Source organism: Mus caroli, unplaced genomic scaffold, assembly GCF_978045245.1.
Source record: "Mus caroli unplaced genomic scaffold, Mus_caroli_1 scaffold_19, whole genome shotgun sequence".
Taxonomy (NCBI): Eukaryota; Metazoa; Chordata; class Mammalia; order Rodentia; family Muridae; genus Mus; species Mus caroli.
Genome location: NW_028227274.1, coordinates 49,264,941 through 49,288,683, shown reverse-complemented (window position 1 = coordinate 49,288,683; position 23,743 = coordinate 49,264,941). Strand labels below are relative to the sequence as shown.

General features: G+C 36.1%; 1 long non-coding RNA gene across 2 annotated transcripts in view; it reads right to left on the bottom strand.

The window, feature by feature from the left end:
- Positions 1-23,010, bottom strand: part of LOC115029897 (uncharacterized) — a 39,662-nt gene extending 16,652 nt beyond the window's left edge. The window contains exons 1-3 of one of the 2 annotated variants that reach the window (XR_015046105.1): positions 22,965-23,010; positions 12,364-12,508; positions 4,718-4,748 (exon numbers count right to left, since the gene is read on the bottom strand). This is a non-coding gene — a long non-coding RNA (uncharacterized LOC115029897). The remainder of the gene's footprint in view (positions 1-4,717; positions 4,749-12,363; positions 12,509-22,964) is intronic. The other variant, XR_003835473.2, reaches the window with a different exon arrangement.
- Positions 23,011-23,743: the final 733 nt, after the last annotated feature.

Sequence of the window (23,743 nt, the reverse complement as noted above, 5' to 3'; positions counted from 1 at the left end):
CCTTTCACATTGTAGTTTCAACCCTTCTGGAAAGTTCTATTGGTTGATCTGTACTCATAGACCTCTTGTCAAATTTGTCTTTTATTTGCATCGTTATTCTCATCTTGTATCACCTGCAGATGGATTTCAAAGGTGATCCCACTTTAGAAACTAATCACAGTAAACAAAGTATGAGATCCAAGGCTGAGTTTAAATCAAGAGTCTTATTTCTGTCTGACTTATGTATTAGTATAAATGATTTATAATGGTTGATACAGGTACTCTTATGCTTATCTCACTGTACCTATAATACTCTTTGTAATCCGTAAGTAATTCTTGGTGATTATACTGTTAATGTTAATAAATTACTTACTTTTGAAATTACATTCTTTAAAATAACTGTTAACTTAGTGGCTCACTTAGGTAGTGAGTTACAATAGAATGCATTAATTTTCTCCATCTTTTACTTGCTTACTTAATAATAAGAGACAAAAATTAATATGATTTATATTTCATAAACAGATTAACTGGTGTCATATTACATATCAAGGTATAATGAGGTTACCTAGAGGTAAACAGGAGAAATTTAGTTATCTACTAGAACTAGATATGTGTCCTGTTACCAGACAATAACAATCTTTGTCTCCTATGTTAAACGTCCCATTTAATTGACTATTACAGATTATTTGTAGATTCGTAGCCTTTGTTCTTATGCTACATGAATAATTATAGCCTGAACTACAATGATGGTGCTGTTATAATCATAAGGTGGCAGTGAAAGGTTTTTAGTTAAAAATATAAAATTTGACTCTTATTTTGTTTCATATGTCTGTGATTGTGTTTGTCCCGTTTGGTTTGGTTTGGTTTGGTTTTCTGTTTTGTTTTGTTTTGTTCTTTGCCTTTGGCCTTTTGCTTTTTGTTTTAGTTAGTTAGTTAGTTTGCTTTTGAGACAGAGTTTCTCTATGTAGCCTTGAATTTCCTATAACTCATTTTGTAGACCAGGCTGGCCTCAAACTCATAGAAATCCCTGTGCCTCTGCATCCCAAGTACTGGGACTAAAGACATGCACCACCACCACCCAGCTTATTTAATATGTTTTAAATATCATTTTTAGAAAAATTTTATAGCTGATAAAACCATCAGGGGTTTCTTCTAGGCACTATTCTCAGTGATCTAGGCATGCATACACAAGACATATACAGGCTTTGCTCTTAGTGAATAATATCTGTCTGCATATTTTTTATGTTCACATATAAATAATATATATATAGCATGCTTATACATATGTGAATATAGACAATATATATGAACATGTATGTCATTTAATAAATTCATATTGAACATACAGGAACAGTTATGCTCTTTCTTAAAGTGTCTATATTTATGAAATAGCCTTTAAAATTGAAAACGTCAAAACCGTAAGTGCACTTAGTACCCATTACCTGTGGATAAGAAAAGTGAAAAGAATGAGTAGCCAGGTCACTCATGTTTGTATATGTTTCCTCTGAGATAAAAGCCTTCCATCTTAGACTAAAGCTCATTAAGACTGGGATATGAAAGGAGAAAGAACACAACTGGGGACTTTAAGGCAGGAACTTTACAGGGAGGTAAAACAAGGATATTCTAAGAGGAAGTGAAACATTACTTGCTGCAAGGAAGCTCATTAAGCTAAAAAAGTAAAGGACTCAGAGGATAAGGAACTCCCTGAAACTGGCTATGTTCATCTTCTCCATGCATATATAAGCAGTAAAGAGTTCTAAGAGGCACTTTCAGACAAGATGAGCTTCTTAGGAAAGGATTAGACCAAACTGAACAACTTGGAAACTATTCTGCCACTTACTGATCTTCAGACTGTTCATTGTTATCCAGGTGTTCAGACTTTGTGAGCTTACAGTGCTCTGTGTGTTCACTGCACTACCTTTTATTATCAGAAAAACTGCAATCCACTGTAGTCACTCAATCAAATCACATTTAATAAGTGGGTGGAAACAGGAGTCTAAACTTTCTAATTCAACTACTATTTCCTGAAAACCACCTTAATATACATAACAAAGATAAGGAATTACGCATTATTAAGCAGTGTTCAGACAAAATGTTTCTATAATGTTTTTCTTTCAAATATGGGAGGCAATAAGTCTAAAAGAATAGGGTATTTTACTATTCCATATTTTTATAAAATGAAAGGCTATTCATTGTTCACTTAAATTAAAACATGATATGGCAAAACATTCTATGACAGAACAGTTATATCAAATAATGACAGCATTATTTGATAAAACACTTATATTTCATGTGGAAGAAAAAGCATAAAATTGTGAAAAAAGGCATATTCCTATCATGTGGAGTCAATTATTTCAAAATTATTGGTGTTATGTTTTATTGTTTGAAAATTTCTCAAACATAAATTATATAAATAGACAAAGATAACAAGAGTGCTATGCATTTCTTCTGTAGAGAGTTGAGTCCAGAATATAATTTGGCATAGACTGAGATTGAGACAGCACATGTTAGAATATTTGCTATCTGTTTAGATATAAGATGTAATTATTTTACTATAAATCAAATAATAAAAGAGGTTTTAGAGTGATTTAATTTTCCTATTTGTGTAGAGTGCAGATGTGTATGCTTTTACTTGGATAAGCAATGGCAACAGATCAACAAAATTTAATATACAATTTCAGTGAGACAGATATAGAATAAAGAATAAAATATTAAAAGGAAAACAGTCAGGGAATAAATGAGAATGAATAACATGCAAAATCTTAAGAAATCATCATAAGAAAGAATGCTAAATACTAAGTCCATTATTATATCCTCAGAATCTAATTTCTACCAGAAGATTGAGGAACAAGAAACTGATTTATGGGTCTTATTTCTAAGGTTGTGGATAATTATTTTTTGAACCAATTGACAAATGTATTATCACTAAGATAAAATAAAATGTACAATAAATGTTTTTCCCAATTTGGATCTCTAAATAGCTGATAAATTTCCTACAATATAGAAGCTTTATAGAAGTCTCATTGCCAATGAAAAGATTTTTGTAGACTTCCTTTACAACTTTTTAAAAATAAAAAGTGAAATTGACAAATACTTTATTATAAATGAATTTAGATTTAAATCCAACCAGAGAGTATATATGATGTTTGCACTTTAACATATGCAACATCTTACCTCCCATTGAAAATCAAGTATATTTTAAAGGAACTTAATTGATTATGAAATGTACTGAAGACAAGGTTTATTAAAGCAGCGTTTTTAGTTTGTTGCTAGGATATCTATTGTTTTTAATTGTTCATACATAATTTTATATTTTATTGTTTTTTATTTTATTGTGTATTTGATGATGTGTGTGCATGAGAGAGAAGGAAAAAGAGAAAGAGGGAGAGAGAGAGAGAGAGAGAGAGAGAGAGAGAGAGAATTAATTTTGTGTATGACTGGTGCTCTGGAGGTCAGAAAAAAACTAAAACATCAGATCCCCTGAAAATTGAGTTATGGAGAATTGTGAGCAGCCATGGAGATTCAGGTGATTAAACCCTGGTCTTCTGAAAAACAAAACCAAAACAAACAAAACAGCAAGTACTCTTAACTACTGAGTCATCTCTCCAGCCCATTGTTAATTTTTTTTTATAAATAAAATCATTGAAATTTCTTTCCTTATATATGATGTAATAGTTTCATAGATTTTCCTCGGATTGAGTCATGTGTTTCATAAGAGAAAAACTGGCATTTTTGGTATTTCCACAATATGTCTCAAATCGTAGTCATACTTACAAATGGATTTAATGAGAATGAAATGTTCATGTCAGCTAGAAATCCAAAACATCTCTCTTCTTTTTTAATTAAATTAAACATGAAAATCTATTTTCTGACAATATAATTGAAAATTACCTCGATGGAATTAATGTATCAGATAATGTTTTAGTATTGTTTGCTATTTTGATACCAAGGGCCAGAGTAAAATATAGGCTAGGATGTAATACCACACACAGTTGAATAAAAAGCATTGTCACATTTGTCTGTAATGCTATGACTATAATATCAGGGTCAAGATTCTGGTATACCAATCTTATTAATTCTAAAATTACCATTTGGACTTTAGAGTTTTTCTTTTTTAAATGCATGTCCTAAACAACAACAACAACAAAAGGACAAAATATTCTGCTTCAAAATTAAATCATATGAACTTATGATGTTCAATGTAGGTTTATCAAAACTTGGACAGAAAACTGAAATGACATATTCCCTAAATTGTGATAATAATATACAAGAATATTTGTTCTCTGGTCCTCTTCTTATCTAAAGGCTACTGTCAGAATCCCAATAACAGACCTAAACACATGTACATTAGTGTTATACATTTCATTGCTATTTTTAATCCTTTACTGTATAATATATTTTCCAGACTTTATTATAAAGTCCTTCAAAGTTGGACTTTATTTTTTCAGGTAATATTTGCTGTCTAGCAAAAGATGAACCCATGTACTACCTTGGTGATGAGTCCACACCTCTGCTATAGACCACGAAATCCTGAAAAATAGAGTGGCTTCTCTCTTGGTTCAGATGAAACATGGATTCCAGCTACATTGCCATTTATTTTTATTCACACACTTGACTTAGGAATAAGTGTTAGATACAGTGTTGCCCAAGGAGAGGCCAGAGAGAGCCTTTAGGGTGATGACAGGAGATGCTTAGTAAACCTTAGGAAAATAAGACACAGGAAAGGATGAACACTTACCTCCTTTCAAGATTTTGAAGTCTTCATTGATCTGCAAGTGTAACAAAAATTACACCATCATATTGGAGATTTATAGACCTACCAAGCAGAGAAAGTGAAACTTCTTTCTTCCCTCTACTAGTGGCTTTCTTTCCAATGTTAGCTGCTGAAGCCTTGCAACATTTGGGCATGAAAAATGCTTGAGTTCTTTATATGTAAGTCTAATTTATTGAAGTTGTCTGATATCTGAAGTGATTGTCAACCTAAATAGCATAGGTTTTTTACTATATAAAGATAAACTTCAAATATGTCAAATAAATAGTAAATTGAATTTCACTATAGAATGTGAACACTAGACAAATTTGATATATATATGCAACAGTGAAATATATTATAGGAGTTCTGAAATAGCACCGGCAAAGTAAATGTCCAATAACTGAAACTCAAACAAGCAAAATATCTTATAAAGATAACGCATGGATTCCAAAAATAATTGACCTTTTGTTTAATGAAGAATGCCTTTCTATATAGAGAAGGAGCAAAAGCATAAAAACTCATTGTTATTTTAAATTTAAACTACTCAGTGGAAAGCACAGTTGATACACAAAGCAAACCTCATGCAGGTTTGATTTGGATATGAAGCGATACAGCCTTAAAGTTGTCCATAAAGGTCCTTTCTGATACTAAGATTTAATTAACACTCCTGGGTCTGACTGCTATGCTTCCGTTTTGAACACTGGTTCATAAAGAGCAGAGTCATTGAGGGCACCAGGTAGATATCATACTGATCATTTCACAGTAGAAATATTCCACAATGTTCTTATCAGGCCATTTTCTTTGTAAGTCAAATGCCTTCATCTCTTTTGACTGTTACCAGGATGGAAGGCAGAGTATATATGTGTGACAGGTAGCCTTGACATGTTGTTTGTGGCCAGGAGCAAAGTAGGAAATTAAAAATAGACACATGTAAGAGAAAGTTTTGTGTTTCTGTGTAATTTCTCTTGAGCATTTATTAAATCAATCACTATAACTATTTGTTTATGAGTTTCATTGACAATTTTTAAAATAAATGCTGATAACCAGAAAAATTAAAATTAATGGCTTCAACAGAAATAAGATATATAAAACTATACTATTTAATTTTATAAATATTTTCATATGTTTGTAACTATATACATATAGTTTTAGCTCCTAATTTTATAAGAATGTAAAGGGGCTAATAAAAAATTGAAGTGCTTTGAATCATTAATTTTGAGTTGGGATTGGTATTATCAATTATTAGTATAGGAACTTATTTTTTAGTAACATGTTCATCACATTATAATACAACCTTTCAATTTAAAATAGTCATCAAATAATGAGTAAAATGGTTATTACAATTACTGTTAGAGTAAAAATTATGAATAAATTAATCCTTTCCATCATCCTTTTCTTCAGCTGTCTGCAGTGCCTGGTGTGCAGACCTTACGATCGATGTGTTCACTCATTTGTGAGGTCTGTTTACTCGCTCCACCACTTATTAAGTTTTCACCCACTCAAGGGTTATACCAGCCAAAGATGGGACAGAAGTAAAAAAGAAGTAAGTGTAACTGCTGGAACGTATAGCATCAATTCGGTTTGTAATATAAGGAAGAAAGAGAAGCAGAAACTTAGGATTATGAGGCTCAGATGTTTTACAGATGTCTAATGGTGATTAATTGATTAGATAGAAACCATAGAATGTCAACATGGGAAATAAACTGAAAAATAAATAGATTTAAAGGAAGAAAATTAGAATTGACTGCATTTCAAAAAAGAGAAATTCAGTGGCACTATGGGGAAATGACTCACACAGGTGAGAAGCACTCCATTACAAGGTCAAGGGAGATGAAGGGATTGGAAAAGGACTGAGCACAGAAGAAAGACATTTTTGATGCATTAAAGACAAAAGAAGACTTGGAAAATAATGCTAGAACTATTTTTTTGTATTTACATTTTTTGGCATTTACATTTTTCTCTTGTTGGAATATTTTTGCAGATGCTTTTAAATAAACTATTCTAATTTATTTAAAAATTGTGATGAGCACACATGGAGGGCACGTTATATGTGAGCCACTTCTTGTTACTATTATATCCAAATGCCAGTCAGAGTCCCATGCAGGAAAAGGCCCTTATGGTGCACAGCCAGCTGGAAGAGAGCATAGATGACCTCAGCCTCCAGCCTCTAGAGAGAAGACCTGCACAGATGAATTGGCAGCCTTTGGAGCAACTTCCTGTGTTCTTCCTACTGAAAAGGATTAGCAGGAGGTACAGGAGCCAACTTCAAAAGACAAAGTGTTTTCTGCAGTTTTCAAACATGAAGAATAACAAAAGAAAACAAGTCCAGCACTTATTTGACTTTATACATACCACTCTTGTCATGGCTGCTTCTTTTCTATGAACTCTTAATACACTTCAGGCAAATGACTTGGTATTAGCTTAGACATGAAAGTGTCGTCCATGTTAACAAGAATGTGTAAGCATATAGTTTTCCAAAATGTAACATTAGCACATTGTTTGGGAAATTAATATAAATAAATAAATTCTAATTTAATTTAAGTTTCTGATTGCATATGGAAAATATCTGTTTACAGTACATGATACCTAATTATTCCATGAGTAGTTTGCCTGCATGTCAGTGTTTCTTTATTTTATGAAGTAGTAATCAATCCAAATGTGGAAGTTGGATTTCAGAGCAGTTTCCAAGACCACTTCATGGAGGCTACATTACAGATTATAGGTTTTAGTTATAAGAAATTGCATGAATACTTTAAAAATATATCAAAGCTATTACATATCTTATGGGCAAATGTAGGGCAGTGGTGATATCCCAGTTTATAAGTACCTGGTTTATGACCACGGGGACCTAAATTTGATCCCAAGAACCCAGATGAAATAGCTATGTTATTGATCTTCTAATTCCTTGCCTGAAGAGGTAGAGACATGGGATCATGTGGGCAACATTAGACAGCCAGACTGGTGCAATCAGTGAGTTGAAGTCAAGTTAGAGACCAGATCTCTAAAGATCAATACAGATAACACCTCTAAAGTGACAGACATTGTTGTTCTCTGATCTCCACAAACATCTAGACTTAAGTGTACTCATGTACACATATGAACAAACATACACACACACACACACACACATACACACACACAATGACAGACAAAAACAAGTACAGCTCTATGTACTCTACACTAAATCACTTCTGATGAAAAGTAATGTTGATAATAACTTAGAGTACAGTCATATACCTTACATGATGAAATTCTATGTTTGATTTATATCCTATCTAGAGCTCAAGAAGCTATCTTTAGCCAGGCGTGGTGGCGCACGCCTTTAGTCCCAGCACTCGGGAGGCAGAGGCAGGCGGATTTCTGAGTTCGAGGCCAGCCTGGTCTACAAAGTGAGTGCCAGGACAGCCAGGGCTACACAGAGAAACCCTGTCTCGAAAAACGAAAAAAAAAAAAAAAAAGAAGAAGAAATCTTTACAAAAATAATAGGACAAGTTTAGAAGATTTATAATTGTTGTCTATATGTAAAATACTTGTGTGAACACAGGGTCACTAGAAAGACCCACAGGTTTTGTAATATATCAAAACTGTGTCTAGAGAGTGGGTCTGAGGCTTTTCTTGTACTGGAGATACGCTGTGAAAAGATTGGGTTTATGTCAGATTTACTCAGATTTCTTCAGAGGACCCACTCATCTGCATTTATCGTAGCATTTAATATTTAAATGCCACATCCTCATATGGCTCTCAGTTTAAATGATCCATTTCACAAGTATAACACGTATGGAAAACAGGCACAAAGGCTCAGCAATAACTGAAGTGTCAAACTAATAGAGATCCTAGGTTTGGACTCGGAGCCACTTCAGAGCTTTGGGCTCTCAGATGAGATCCTAACTATATTTTGTACTCAGACTCCTCACTATAATTTGAGTGCTTAATTACACACCCACTAATGTAAAATAATAAAACAACTGTCTAAGATATTTAGTTGATTTATTTAAATGCATCTCATTAAGACGGGAAAATAAAATAGACATTGGAGCTGGAGGGAGGGAAGTAACTGGGTGGGAGAAGGAGTAAGGAGGGGAACAGATGAGGGGAGGAATCAGTTGTGGGGACTGGGAACAGATGAGGGGAGGAATCAGTTGTGGGGACAGGGGAGTGGGAGATGGCTGGCAGGGAGAGAGAATTTGGTGGGGAGTATATCTAGGACTAGCTTGAGACCTGGGATGAGAGAGCCCCTGGAAGACTATGGGGTGACCATAACTGAGACTCCTAGCAGTGGTGGGATATGGAGACTGAAGTAGCCAGCTCCTGTATCCAGGAGGGACCTTCAGTGGAGAGAGAGGGACATCAGCCTACCCAAAAACTTTCCACCTAAAATCTGTCCTGCCTACAAGATGAGGAGAGATAAAGATGGAGCAGAGATTGAGGAAATGGCCAATCAATGACTGTTCCAACTTTAGAGACAAATAACCCTTGGCATATAAATGATGCACTGCTATCCTTGTAGATTGGAGCTTAGTTTAACTGGGTCTCAAGAGAATTCATTCATCAGAAGATGGAAACAGAGGCAGACACCCACAGCTAAACATCAGGGGGAGCTGTAGGGTCTTGTCAAAAGTGAGCCAGAGGATCAAGGACACCACAAGAAGACCTAGATAGTCAAATAACCTGGGCCCATAGGCTCAAAGAGACTCAGCCACTAAGCTAAGAGCCTACAGGGGTTGAACCTGGAGCACTTACACATTTGAATCAGATATAGACCTTAGTCTTCATATGGATTTCTTAACAGTTGGAATAGTATCTGGGGGTGACTGTCTCTGATTCTGTTGCCTGCCACTGGATCCTCTTCCCCTAGCTAGGCTGACACGTTTTGCCTCAGTGGGAGAGGATGTGCTTAGTCTTGCTGGGACTTGATGTCTGAGGGCTGGTCAATACCCAAGGGCATTGGTGCTCCTTCTCTAAGGAAAAAGGGAGGGGTGATGTGGGGAGGAAGTTGTGAGGGTGGGGGTGGGAGGAGAGGAGGTAGGTGGGGCTGCTACCTGGAAGTAAAGTGAATAAATAAATTATTGAAAGCAAAATCAAAAATTATCCTAAGATATTTAGTTTATATTTTTCACACAAAGGACTGATTTTTACCCTTTAAAAGTTGGTAACACTATTATGTTAGTTTTAATATGTCTTATTTGTATTAGAAAAAATAATTTCCCTCTGCACCTGAAAATTTTCTAGATAGGTAAGCACATTTTTTTAAATAGCTTGTGAAAGAAATGTTAAGTCTTGGAAATGCAGGGACTGTAGACATTGTGTGCCACATTGACATAACAAGGTTGCAAAAATAAAATTTAAGGAGTCTTAGAGTGTGCAACTAAGCAGTCACTGAGTGTGTTTGTTTTGGGCAAGTCCAAATCACATTTTACCTAATTGCAATGTCATCAAACTCCTCTCATGTTGTCACAGACTAGAAAATATTATTTTAATACTCTCTCTCTCCCTCCCTTTGTGTATACATGTGTGAATGTGTCCCAATCTTTATAATGCCCTAACCAAATCACCTTCCTACCAACACAGATTATTGTCACACCTGGAAAAATGGTGAAATGAGGTGGGATGTACCTGTCACACTATTTTTAACTTTTGTATAGTAATTCCAGAATATCTTTACCAATTTAAAATCCCACCATCATTATACAAGTGCTCATTTAATCTGTACCCTACAAATACTTATCAGTTGATGTTCTGACAACATCCTAACAGGTGTGAAGTTGTAGCTCTCTGTAGTTTTGATTTGCATTTCTCTGTTCACTTAATGATAACTAGTTATGCTGGATATTTTAAATGTTTTTATGTTGTCTTTAGAAAAATGTCTACTAATTCCTTTTGCTAATTTTTAATCTGGATATTTGTGGGTTTTATTTTATATTTCATTCACGAACATTTTGTGATATTCTTATTATTTTAAATATTAATTGTGTGTTTGTGTCTATGTGTGTGTGTGTGTGTATCTAGTAATATGCAATTTGTGTAGGTCATTTCCTGCTTTACCTGGCTTTATACCTGGTAGCCTAGTGTGTGGTTTCTACAGGTCTACACAAATCCAAATTCTTTCTAGTTCTTATTCCCATAAAGCTGGCAAGCCAGTATCCTTTATTTGACTTTTCCATAAGTCCAGAATTGTTCTCAGCCTAATCAACATAAAGTAGTAGGACTACTGGGAGCTGAAAGTCACAGCAATCAGCATTTTAGATACATTATTATGCATTTATGTCTCATTCCACCAATAAAAAATTCTTAGAAGACAAACATGATTATGATTCTGCATTAGTTTATACAAAATATGTAGAAAAATAAACAGTGATTTGTAGTTTTGATAGACAGAATCATGGTTTTCAAAGATGTCCATATCCATCCTCAGAATGTGTTGGTGAACTTTCATATGTTAAGTGGGAATTTAGATTGTAGATTTGAAAGCACTGTTAACTAGTTACTTGAGGGAATTATAAACTGTTCTGGATTTTCCATGGTGGTCACAAGAATTCATTAAACATTGACAGGAAAATGGAAAGGCCAAACTGAGGTTGATTCAATATAGAGGGTCTCCCTTGGTATATTGCTCTCTCTTTGAATGAAGGAAATAGCCAAGATCCAAGGTAAGTTGTCAGACTTTAGATTCTGGAAGAAAGTGAGAAAGTGGATTGCCATCTGAAGTCTCTAGACTCCCTGATTTTAGAATAGTTCCTCATCTGAACTTCTATTATATCTATAAGTTAATGTGCTCAGGTTGTTGCTTCATGCCATTATTTTTTAAAAAGAATCTGCTAAGGCAACAGATTACAGTAGTGATAAACAGTATGAAGACAAACGTATCTAATAGGATGCAATGTGTTTGCAGTAAGCTGGGTGAATGTCCATGCACACTGGCCAGGAAGGGTGACTGGGAGGCTTAACATTTTTTAATCCTTCTGCTTGTAGGTGACCCATATAGTTTGTTGATTATCAGTACATTTTACAATGGATATTTTTATCAGAATACTGAGAGTGTTTGGATGAGTCAGCAATCAGTGGTTATACAGAGATTCTCTTCCTTGCTGGTCGGCCAACATATTTTAAAACATTTTGTATTCATTTTTCAAAATGAATATACTCAGTAATACACTTACAATATAAAGAGATTCATACACACACACATATAGATATAGATAGATATACATATAGATATGCATGTGTGTTTGTGTGTGTGTGAGAGAGAGAGAGAGAGAGATTCTTTTACATTACTGTTTTTTTGCTGAAAAGATTCTTCTCTCATACAATATATTTTGATTACAGCTTCCCCTCCCTACCTCCTCTTAGTTCCTCCCCATCTCACCTTTCCTACAGATTCATTGCAGTTTTGCCTCCTATTGTTAGAAAAGAACAGGTTTCTAAGAGATAGCAACCAAACATGACAAAATAAAATACAATATTACAAAGCAAAATCTATTATATTGAAATTAGACAAGGCAAACCAACAGGAGAAAAAGTCCCAAGAACAGGCACAAGTGTCAGAGGCCCTCTTAGTCTAACAATCAGGAGTCCCATAAAAATACTACATTGGCAACTACAATATACAAGTATGCAGAAGATCTGGTACAGACCCTTGTAGGCCCTGTGCTTGCTGCTTCACTCCCATGTGTGCCTTGCTTATTTGATTCAGAGAGCCTTGTTCTCTTCGTGTCCTCCATCCATCTGGTTCTTCCAAGTCTTTCAATCTCCTCGTCCACAGGATTTCCTGAGTGAGCTCTGAGAGGACAGATTTCAATAGAGACCTCCAATTTAGATTCTCTCTCAACATAATGTCTATGGGTCTCTGTATCACTTGCTGCCACAAGGAGCCTCTCTGAGGGTGACTGTATAAAGCATTGATCTATGAGTATAACAAAATAACTTCAGAAGTCATTTTGCTGAATATTTTTAGAACAGTAGTGTTTGGCTTAACCCTAGGTCTCTGGGCTATCTAGACTTTGGTTCTTGATTACCCAAGCATTGTTGGGTATGGGTTCCTTCTCTTAGAGTGTGCCTGAGGTAAAATCAGACATTGGTTGGCCACTCTCATATGTTCTGTGCTACTATTGTCTGAGCATATTTTCCAGGCAGGGCAGATTGTAGATCAAAAGTTTGGTGGTTGTGTTTGTGTCTTAGTTCCTCTGTTAGTAACTTGAAGAGTACTTTTCTGCACCAGAGATGAGGATGCATGAGTGAAAATTCCATGTAGGCACCAGTTCGACTTCTCTAGGTTCAATGAGTTCTGTGGTCATATGCGTATAAGGCATGTCATTGTTTACTTCATCTTAATTTAATGGTCACATACAAGGTATCACATGTAAATGTTCTCACTTGGTAAATAGTCCTATAAACTTCTACTTCCAAACTATGCAAAATTATAAAGATATATCTAGCTACCAATCCAACTAGACTGTTTTAGGAAAACAAGTTTAAAGATCTTGCCAAAGCTTGTAGGAGTAACCAACCAATATCTGATTTGACTTAAGGCTCACTCCACATGATGCAACCCATACCCAACACTGCTTCTAGAACCAAACACTCCTGTTCTACTACAGGAATATAACAATAAAATGACTACTAATGACAATTTGCTATACTCATAGATCAGGGCATTGCTTAGCCATGAGCAGAGAACTTTCCTCCTGCAGAATACAGAAAGAAATACAGAGACCCATAGTCAGACATATTAAGAGAATGAGATATCTTGGATCACTCAGTCCTAAATGGGATGTCTCCATCAAGTTCTCCTCATTGTTCAGGGAACTATACGGAAGAGGAGGCAAAAAGAATGTAAGAGCCAAAGGGAATGGAGGATACTACAAAACCATGATCAATGCACAGTTGAACTCACAGAGACTCAAGACCTGCATGGGTACAAAATAGCTGAGGTTCTAGAGCTGAAAGAAGTGGACACATGCCCTAATCTCTAAATCAGAAGCTATCTCCAGTTGATAAGCACTTGCAAGTGAAATTTTAGTTTCTTCCAAGAGTGTCTTCCTGAGGAAAAACTACTTTTAAGCGTAGGCTACATGCTCAGCAGTAGATGACCAACAGAAAATAAATTCAAAAGCATCTTTGGAGGTCCCTTGTCTCATAAGGTCATGGGAGGGCTCTTATCGTTTATCTAGTATCTTTTTTGTTTATATGAGTTTTTGTTTTTTGTTTGTTTGGTTGGTTGGTTTTGGAGACATGGTTTTTCTGTGTATCCCTGGCTGTACTGGAACTCACTCTGTAGACCAGGCTGGCCTTGATCTGCTTGCCTATGCCTTCCGAGTGCTGGGATTAAAGGCGTGTGCCACCACTGCTCAGCTAGTATCTTTTTAAATTAATTTTTCTCACCCTACTTTTTCTTTATGTATATATTATGGCTTCCTGTTTAATGTTTTCATGGAATTCCTAAATGTGCAAATAATTCTCTCTCGTGCACGTGCTCTCTCTTCTCTCTCTCTCTCTCTCTCTCTCTCTCTCTCTCTCTCTCTCTCTCTCTGTGGTGTGTGTGTGTGTGTGTGTGTGTGTGTGTCTGTGTCTTGGGACTTCTCTTGGGCTCTTTCCTTTTGTTTGCCTTGTCATATTCTGGTGTTGTTGATGTTGTTTTATCTTACCTTATTTTATTTTATTATTATTTATTAAAATGTTTTATTTTCTAATGAGAAACAAATTATCTATATGGGTGGGTAGATGGGGGGAGGATCTAGGAGAAGTAGAGGGATGGAAAACCTGTTACCAAGTTATATTATATGAAAAATCATTTTCAATAAAAGAAAAAAATCTATAAGCAAAGAAATGGAATTCTAAAATTTCAATGAGTCCGATTGATTTTGAATCCTAAATCACACACAGTATTAATAACAATGTATTGTGAATGATTTTCCCTGACATTCCATTTTTATCTGTCCAGAGTTCAGGCTAAAAATGCTTTTTTTTTTTCTTCCCTTTCCCTTCTCTTGTCAGGGAAGAGCAAGTTATGCAAAGTTTTTTTGGAAACAGAAATGCCTCTTGGTTTAAAAAAGAGAATTCCTTTAAAAATCAAAAAGTACGTGGTTGCAAAACTCATGAAATACATTTAGCATACTGAACAAGGCCTCACATCAGTACTTGGCATAACATCAAAGTGATTTGGGGCTGTGGTTTACTCTTAGTGCCCAGTAATCCCAAGTATGGAAACATCTTAAGTCAGGGCTTGCTATATCTAAATGTCTTGAGCAATGTCTTCAAATTGTAAGATATACTTAGCATCCACAACATATTACATAAACATTGTTTTTCTGAAATTTCAGATCAAAGTTTTTAAATATTTTATCTGACTTCCAATAGTTAAGGATAAGTGCAAAGATGATTTTGTAGATTTTACCTTTTTTTAGAGGTTCATCTCAATGTGTCCAATTAAGTTTATGAAAAGCCAGTCACAATAAACATCCAGAAGTGAGATAACACTTTACTTTGGGAACTTAAGGGACTTTCAGTATGTATATAAATGAAAACAGTGATTTACAGTTGATTAAAATAGTTACATGTCCTCATTCTTTACAAAATGAGATATAATCCCATCTAAATTTGTAAATACAAACTAATTCTATTTAATACATAGTATGGAAATATTCTTCCACTTTGCTCTGTGTCAAATGAGAAGGGCCAATGAAGGGAAGACTGTGCATCCTCCATTCCAGAAATTGCCTAAAAAATGATGCCGGGTAGGAGAGTTAATTTGGAAGCCGTGTTTTCAAGACATAAATGGAAAGCACTTTAGCAGCAAGACCACAGAATATGGGGTACTATATGTGAAGAGAGCCACAGGCCAAACTCCAGGTACAAAGGAAAAACAAGACTCAAGACAGATGCACTATACTAATTTGAAAGGGAAAAGTATCTCAAAGTCCAAATGTTTTATGAGAGAAAGCCCTTATACACATAACTATGTAACAGAGTCTTTTTTGTCTGGCTTTGAAAAGCTATGCTAAAAATCAGATCTCAGTCAAAACTCTGACCCATAATCATTCCTGATTGAAAGAACTACAGGGGTGGAAATGGAGAAGAGCCTGAGGAAAAGAAGGTCCAGCGACAGACCCAAAGTGGGATCCAGTTTAAGGGGAGGTCCCAAGGTCTGACACTGAGGCTATGGAACATTCATGGAAAGGGATCTATCATGACTGCTCTCCGAAAGCAAAAAGCAGCTGAAAAAGTCAGATGCAGATACTTGCACCCAACCAGTGGCCAGAAGCTACTGACCCCTGCAGTTGAATTAGGGAAAAGCTGAAAGAAGTTGAGAAGGAGGGCGACCCTGCAGGAGGACCAGCAGTAACAATTAACCTGGATCCCCAAGATCTCTCAGGCACTGGACCACCAACCAGGCAGCATACAACAGCTGATATGAGGCCCCCAACACATATACAGCAGTGGACTGCTGGGTCTGGGTTCAGTCAGAGAAGATGCACCTAACCCCCAAGAAACTGGAGGCCCCAGGAGTGGGGAGGTCTGGTGGGGTGATGGTGAGGGAGTGAGGACATCCTCGTGGAGACAGGGGTGTGGGGAGGAGGTAGGGGATGTGGAAAAGTCAGAGGGTGGACCGGGAGGGGATTAAAGTCTGGAGTGTAAAAAAAGAAAAGAAAAGAATGAAAAAACAATTAATAATAATAATAATAATCAGATCTCTCTCTCTCTCTCTCTCTCACACACACACACACACCCCACACAAATGTTTCATTTTGTTTTAGTATATACTTCCTGGACAAAACCATTAAATGTAAGACTGTGTACATTTTTTTTTTCATGTACCAAAAACTAAAACTAAATTCAGAAAGTTTGGTGAGAAATTTTTCTCTTCAAAATCTCTGTGAAAGACCTGGAGCAATTTGCAGATGATCAGTTTAGGAATATGTTGGAAGAGTTCATTTTAATTAAATGCTACTTTAACCTGAGCATGCTCACTAATATCCAGTCATTGTCTTTAATCTCATGCCTTTAAATTCTTAAAAAAAACAAACAAACAAACAAAACAAAAAGCTGAACATCTGTCACACACATTTTGTATAATTCTGGCACATTTAGTTTAAAATTTCATCTAGGGTAGACCTGTGATATAAGTTGATTTAATGTAATTTAATCTGCAACTCTATTTCTTACATTGCCTACACCCCTAGATCCTCTCTCCTCATTAAATAACAGATGTCTCCTTTAGGTTTCCTTTTTATTCCCTTTGTAATATGCACATTTTCCACTTTTTTTCTGACTGAAATTTACTAGAACATTGACATTTTTAAGTCATGACACTTTGGTACAATTTTTTTCTTAGCGATCATAAGGAAGCTGTTCTCTTACATTTAAACCCAACTTAGGGCTCATTACATCACAACTGTCCTAAGGGAGCAACCCCTCAGTCAGAGAAAAGCAAGCAAACACCGTTCTGTTGAAAACTTGAGATAAGTAACTGATAGCCATATCTAAGGCTCTTGATTTGAGCTCTCTAAGCTTTTGATGAATTGATTAGAAAAAGCTTTCGGTTGCTGTTGTTGTCTTTCACCACTCCTAAGATTAGAGGCAAGAAATTATGGATAATACTGACTACATTGAAAAGAACTTCTAGCAAATGATGGAATTGGAAAGGTGAAGTTATGAATCATATTGGTACTAAATTCAAAATTTGCATTGAATTCTGTGATTGTTTTACATTCATTAGAAATGCTGAGAAATGAAATGAATGATTATCATTTGGTAACTCAAAAATCAGCAAGTTATTAAATTGAACATATGTCAGTTTTCTGGTGGCCTCTGACCCTGTGCCAGGCTTCTGAGCCACTGTTTACAGCTTCACAGAGGGAGCTAAGACAGGTCAGGTCTATCCCAGACGCCATACATCTATGCCATGGAGGCATTACAGAATCCTCTAGCCTTCATGCTCTCAGGCAGATCTCTACCTTATGTCTCTTCCAGTTCAAAGAAAGAACAAACTGGCTTTTCTACTCATTATTTTATTTTCTATAATTACAATAGAACTATTTCACAAAATCCCAAGATAAACTTTTATGTTTATCTTTAAAAAAAAGATATTTTTATTTCCTAGGTACCTATGTTTTGCCCAATCGTGTGTATGTATAACACATGAATTTTCAGGGCAATCAGCACAGATCTCCTAGAACTTTTAAACTGTTATGACAGACAATGGTGAGCCATGTGTGTGTGTGTGTGTGTGTGTGTGTGAGTCCTAACGTGAGTCCTCTGTAAAAGCTGCAAGTGCTCTGAGCAGCTGAATTAGCTCTCCAAGCAAATTTTCATATTCTTTTTTATTATTTATTTTTTTATTAGGTATTTATTTCACTTACATTTCCAATGCTATCCCAAAAGTCCCCCACACGCTCCCCCACCCACTCCCACTTCTTGGCACTGGCATTCCCCTGTACGGAGGCATATAAAGTTTGCACGACCAATGGGCCTCTCTTTCCAGTGATGGCCAACTACACCATCTTCTGATACAGATGCAGCTAGAGACACGAGATCCAGGGAGTGGGTACTGGTTAGTGCATATTGTTGTTCCACCTATAGGACTGCAGATCCCTTTAGCTCCTTGGGTACTTTCTCTAGCTCCTCCATTGGGGGTCCTGTGATCCATCCAATAGCTGACTGTGAGCATGCACTTCTGTGTTTGCTAGGCCCCGGCATAGCCTCACAAGAGACAACTCTATCTGGGTCCTTTCAGCAAAATCTTGCTAGTGTATGCAATGATGTCAGAGTTTGGAAGCTGATTATGGGATGGATCTCCAGATATGGCATTCTCTAGATGGTCCATCTTTTCGTCTCAGCTCCAAACTTTGTCTCTGTAACTCCTTCCATGGGTGTTTTGTTCCCAATTCTAAGAAGGGGCAAAGTGTCCACACTTTGGTCTTCGTTCTTCTTGAGTTTAATGCGTTTAGCAAATTGTATCTTATATCTTGGGTATTTTAAGTTTCTGGGCTAATATCCACTTATCAGTGAGTACATATTGTGTGAGTTCTTTTGTGATTGGGTTACCTCACTCAGGATGATGCCCTCCAGGTTCATCCGTTTGCCTAGGAATTTCATAAATTCATTCTTTTTAATAGCTGAGTAGTACTCCATTGTGTAAATGTACCACATTTTCTGTGTCCATCTCCCATGCTCATGGAATGGCAGGATCAACATTGTAAAAATGGCTATCTTGCCAAAAGCAATCTACAGATTCAATGCAATCCCCATCAAAATTCAACTCAATTCTTCAACGAATTAGAAAGGGCAATCTGCAAATTCATCTGGAATAACAAAAAACCTAGGATAGCAAAAACTCTTCTCAAGGATAAAAGAACCTCTGGGGGAATCACCATGCCTGACCTAAAGCTGTACTACAGAGCAATTGTGATAAAAAACTGCATGGTACTGGTATAGTGACAGACAAATAGACCAATGGAATAGAATTGAAGACCCAGAAATGAACCCACACACCTATAGTCACTTGATCTTTGACAAGGGAGGAAAAACCATCCAGTGGAAAAAAGACAGCATTTTCAACAAATGGTGCTGGCATAACTGGCAGTTATCATGTAGAAGAATGCAAATTGATCCATTCCTATCTCCTTGTACTAAGGTCAAATCTAAGTGGATTAAGGAACTCCACATCAAACCAGAGACACTGAAACTTATAGAGGAGAAAGTAGGGAAAAGCCTCGAAGATATGGGTAGAGGGGAAAATTTCCTGAATAGAACAGCAATGGCTTGTGCTGTAAGATCAAGAATCAACAAATGGGACCTCATAAAATTGCAAAGCTTCTGCAAGGCAAAGGACACTGTCAGTAAGACAAAAAGGCCACCAACAGATTGGGAAAGGATCTTTACCTATCCTAAATCAGATAGTGGACTAATATCCAATATATATAAAGAACTCAAGAAGGTGGACTCCAGAAAATCAAATAACCCCATTAAAAACTGGGGGTCAGAGCTAAACAAAGAATTCTCATCTGAGGAATATCAAATGTCTGAGAAGCATCTGAAAAAATGTTCAACATCCTTAATCATCAGGGAAATGCAACTCAAAACAACCCTGAGATTCCACCTCACACCAGTCAGAATGGCTAAGATCAAAAATTCAGGTGACAGCAGATGCTGGTGAGGATGTGGAGAAAGAGGAACACTGCTCCATTATTGGTGGGATTGCAATCTTGTACAACCACTCTGGAAATCAGTCTGGTGGTTCCTCAGAAAATTGGACATAGTACTACCAGAAGATCCAGCAATACCTCTCCTGGGCAGATATCCAGAAAATGTTCCAACTGGTAAGAAGGACACATGGTCCACTATGTTCATAGCAGCCTTATTTATAATAGCCTGTAGCTGGAAAGAACCCAGATGCCCCTCAACAGAAGAATGGATACAACTTTTCATATTCTTAATAAATGTTTTCTACAAACAAGAAAATGTACAAACAGATTGGCAGTTTAAATAGTTTAGAACAGTTCTTCCTGTTCTAAAGTTGTATCTGTCCATGAGATGGTCTTGAGTGGGGTAGATTATGTGCATAACAGGAGTATCTCTATTGAAGTAGCTGACAGCTTTGAGATAAGACTCTAGAACCCACTGTGACAATCACTCTTATATGGACCGGCAACCTACTCTAGTCTGGAATATTTTATGTAAAACTGAAGTTCAGAGAAAAAGACATGGGTGTTAGATAAGATAAGGATTAAAGTTAAATTCTGACTCTGTCCTTTAGTTGCTGGAGAAAGTAGGGAAAGCTACCTTAAATAGTCCATGTCATTAGAAAGTAGCAAATGGAATGAATGAGAGGCAACATCAGAGTGATTAACAGGATTTTAGTTTTTACAGACCACAGGGACTTGTACATCTCGCAGATTCATCCTTTCATCCTTTCGTATGTACTTTCTTTGGGAACTGTTTCAACTGTGAACTTCTGTTCTTCAGGTATGTATGTTCTTTCTCACATTTGGGGCCCCCTTTTTTAAATGAAATAATCAAGAAGCAGTGTTCATTTTCAGTTTCTTTGTAACTTAGCAACTTAAAGGCTAATAATCAGTTAGGGTACAAAAATGGCCTAAGCACTGACTTCCACAGGTGTCCTCTCCATCACTTTGCCTGGAAGCTGACACTCCTCTTGCCTTTATCTCAGTAGAGTTGGTTCTAATCCTTCTTCCTTACTGAAATGATCTCACCCTATGACTTAACTACATATAAAGTCTCCCTCAGACCGTTCAAAAAATTGCCTGAAAAAAGGCATTATAAACAGTAGAGTAACATATGAAATACTCAACATATGCTGATTTTGCAGGAAAATTGCCCTTTCTTTACCCCCTTTTCAAGTCACAGACCTCCTCTCTGTACTGACAGCCTCGGGGATTCTAAAATACCTGTTTCGCAATCAGGTGTATTTTTTGAAAATTAAATTAATAAGATCCCTTATAGTTGGCTTATTATTTGGTGTTGTGGTTTAAAGAACAATAAGCACGGAACATTATAGCACATCTGCTTCTGGTATCGCTTGAGCCAACTTAGTGCTCTGTGTGGCACTCAGTGGAAGTGCTGGGACTTTAACAGTCACATCCTGGCCAGACTCCTGAAGTCCGGAGTCTCAGATGCACACAGTTATCAGCACACACCCCACAGGGACAGTAGGAAGACTGTGTCTCCTAAGGCAAACATGTAGATCTCCCAAAACCAGTGAAAGTGTGAAACAAGACTCTCTGAACATTGTCACATCAGAAAGCATGAGGACGACAATCCCTGCAAGCATTAAATGTAAAATCTGAAACCGCATTATAGTCTAAGCATTCTCTGTAGTTAAAGCAAAGATCCCAGAATCTCCAAACACAAAAGGATACAATGTGATTGTCCTCACCATATCATGAATGGAAAAATAACATCTTCTTCCCCTTTATACTTTTGCTGGACCCTTTTGTTGCAGCATTTGGCTGCATTTTATGTCCATTTTAATTAGAGCACGTTTCTCTGAACTTTTCTCCATAGTTGCTAAAGAAGCACGGTGAAAGAAAAATATAAAATGTATCTAAAGAGCTTTGTTTAAAGGTGACACTTTCTGATATGCAGTTAAGTAATCAGTGTGACACTGGTATCTTTCAGAAAACATGTTTTAAATTATGGTGTGCTAGGCTTCTCTCTCAATTCACATTATCCCATTCCAGTCTCTACCCATTTGCTATCTGGAAATATCTCACTGCTAAGGAAGTAGTACAATGGTAGTTTCTTATCTTGAATAAGCTGGAAGTCCATCACCAGTGCTGGAAAATCATGTCAGTAAAACAATTATCACAGTGTCAGAGGAGAGCATTGTTCACAGTGCAGCTACCTGTAGTGTTTAGAATATAATTTGGATCTTTTAAATGATCATCTGTTCTTAATAGTTTCTTTCTCAGAATCATCAAAATATGACCTTGACTCCCTTAGCCAGAACATTAAAATAAAAGAATAAAGAAAAGTTTGAAGTTTGTTAAAAGTAGTGGGGAAAAAACAAGCAATCACAAAAGACCATAATTAGTAAAAAAAAAAAATATATATATATATATATCATTTAGAAAATGTCAAGAAGTATGTGATATTTTTCTACATAAAAAAATAATTTTCTCTGCCTTAGAACAAAAATGAAAAAACATAAAGACATAATATTTTTAAAAACATATAAAACATATCAAGATATATAACTTTATTACAAATAGCCAGCCCTGCTGAAGGACAATTTCATCTCAGGAGGTTTTGCAAAATGTCATATTTCTGACAATGTCAAGATATTATATTTTATATTTTAACTATAGCATTAGCAAATGTGAATAAAGCAAATGTAAATTAATGATGACAGGTATGGTGGTATATACCTGTAATTCCCAACTTTGAGGCAGAGGTAGGAAGAGGATTGCAAGTTCCTGGCTAGCCTGGTCTACCTCACTAGTTCCAGGTTAGTCAGGGATACAGAAGAGTATCTTGTTTCAAAACAACCCAACCCAACACAAAACCAAACCAAATCAAGCCCTTATAGGTATTTCTCATGCAATTAGAAGGAAATTAATTTGAATTACAAATGTTGGAGCATATTGTTGATACCTAGACAATATTTCTGAAGTGCACACAGTTCACTCTTTGCTTTTGGTAACCATTTAATAATATATTTTACATTCTTATTTTGAGGACCAAAAGTGAACAAGAAATAAGAGTGTCAATGACATACCTGGAAGTTGTATAGTCTTTACTTTCGAACTCAGAGATTCTGCCTTAACAAAAACAAGGATTTAGTTAACACTTTTGAAAACAGATTCCTAAGTCACTTTTGTATCTTGTAAATAAAATGAAATAAAGTGGTAGCAGGCTTTGTGATGCTGATCTTACGTTATTGCAGTTAGGATGAAATCATGTCATGTTTACTAATCTGCATGTAGTGAGAATAAGCTGTTCATATACTAGTATCACCTGATAATATTTAGACATACTGATATCCAGGTCCACTTTAAATATAATGTGATTTAAATAGAGCTACTAAGTGAATCAACTGTTTAGGCAAGAGCGAGAATCATATTGGTGTATAAGGAAAACCAGAAGTGATGTGAAATGGTAACAAAGTGGTTCTGAGTGTTCATTCTCTGATGTCTGTTATGAAATGTGCAGCATTTTCAGATTTTTCTGTTTCACCAAACTTTTTATATGGAAAATAAAATTGTGTTCTCTTTGATCCAATTAGCAGAATATTATTATCCAAATCCTACATCTTACAAAAAACTAATGGTGCTGGTTTTCCTATACTCAGAAACCCAGTCACACATTTCTAAGATCCAACATTGCTGAGGAATTTCACTCTATAGCATGTTCTGCTCAGAGTCAAGCAGTGGCCATATCATTTCCCACTTCCTTCAATATATATCACACACACACACACACACACACACACACACACACACATATATATATACATATACATATTCATATACATATACATATACATATATACATATA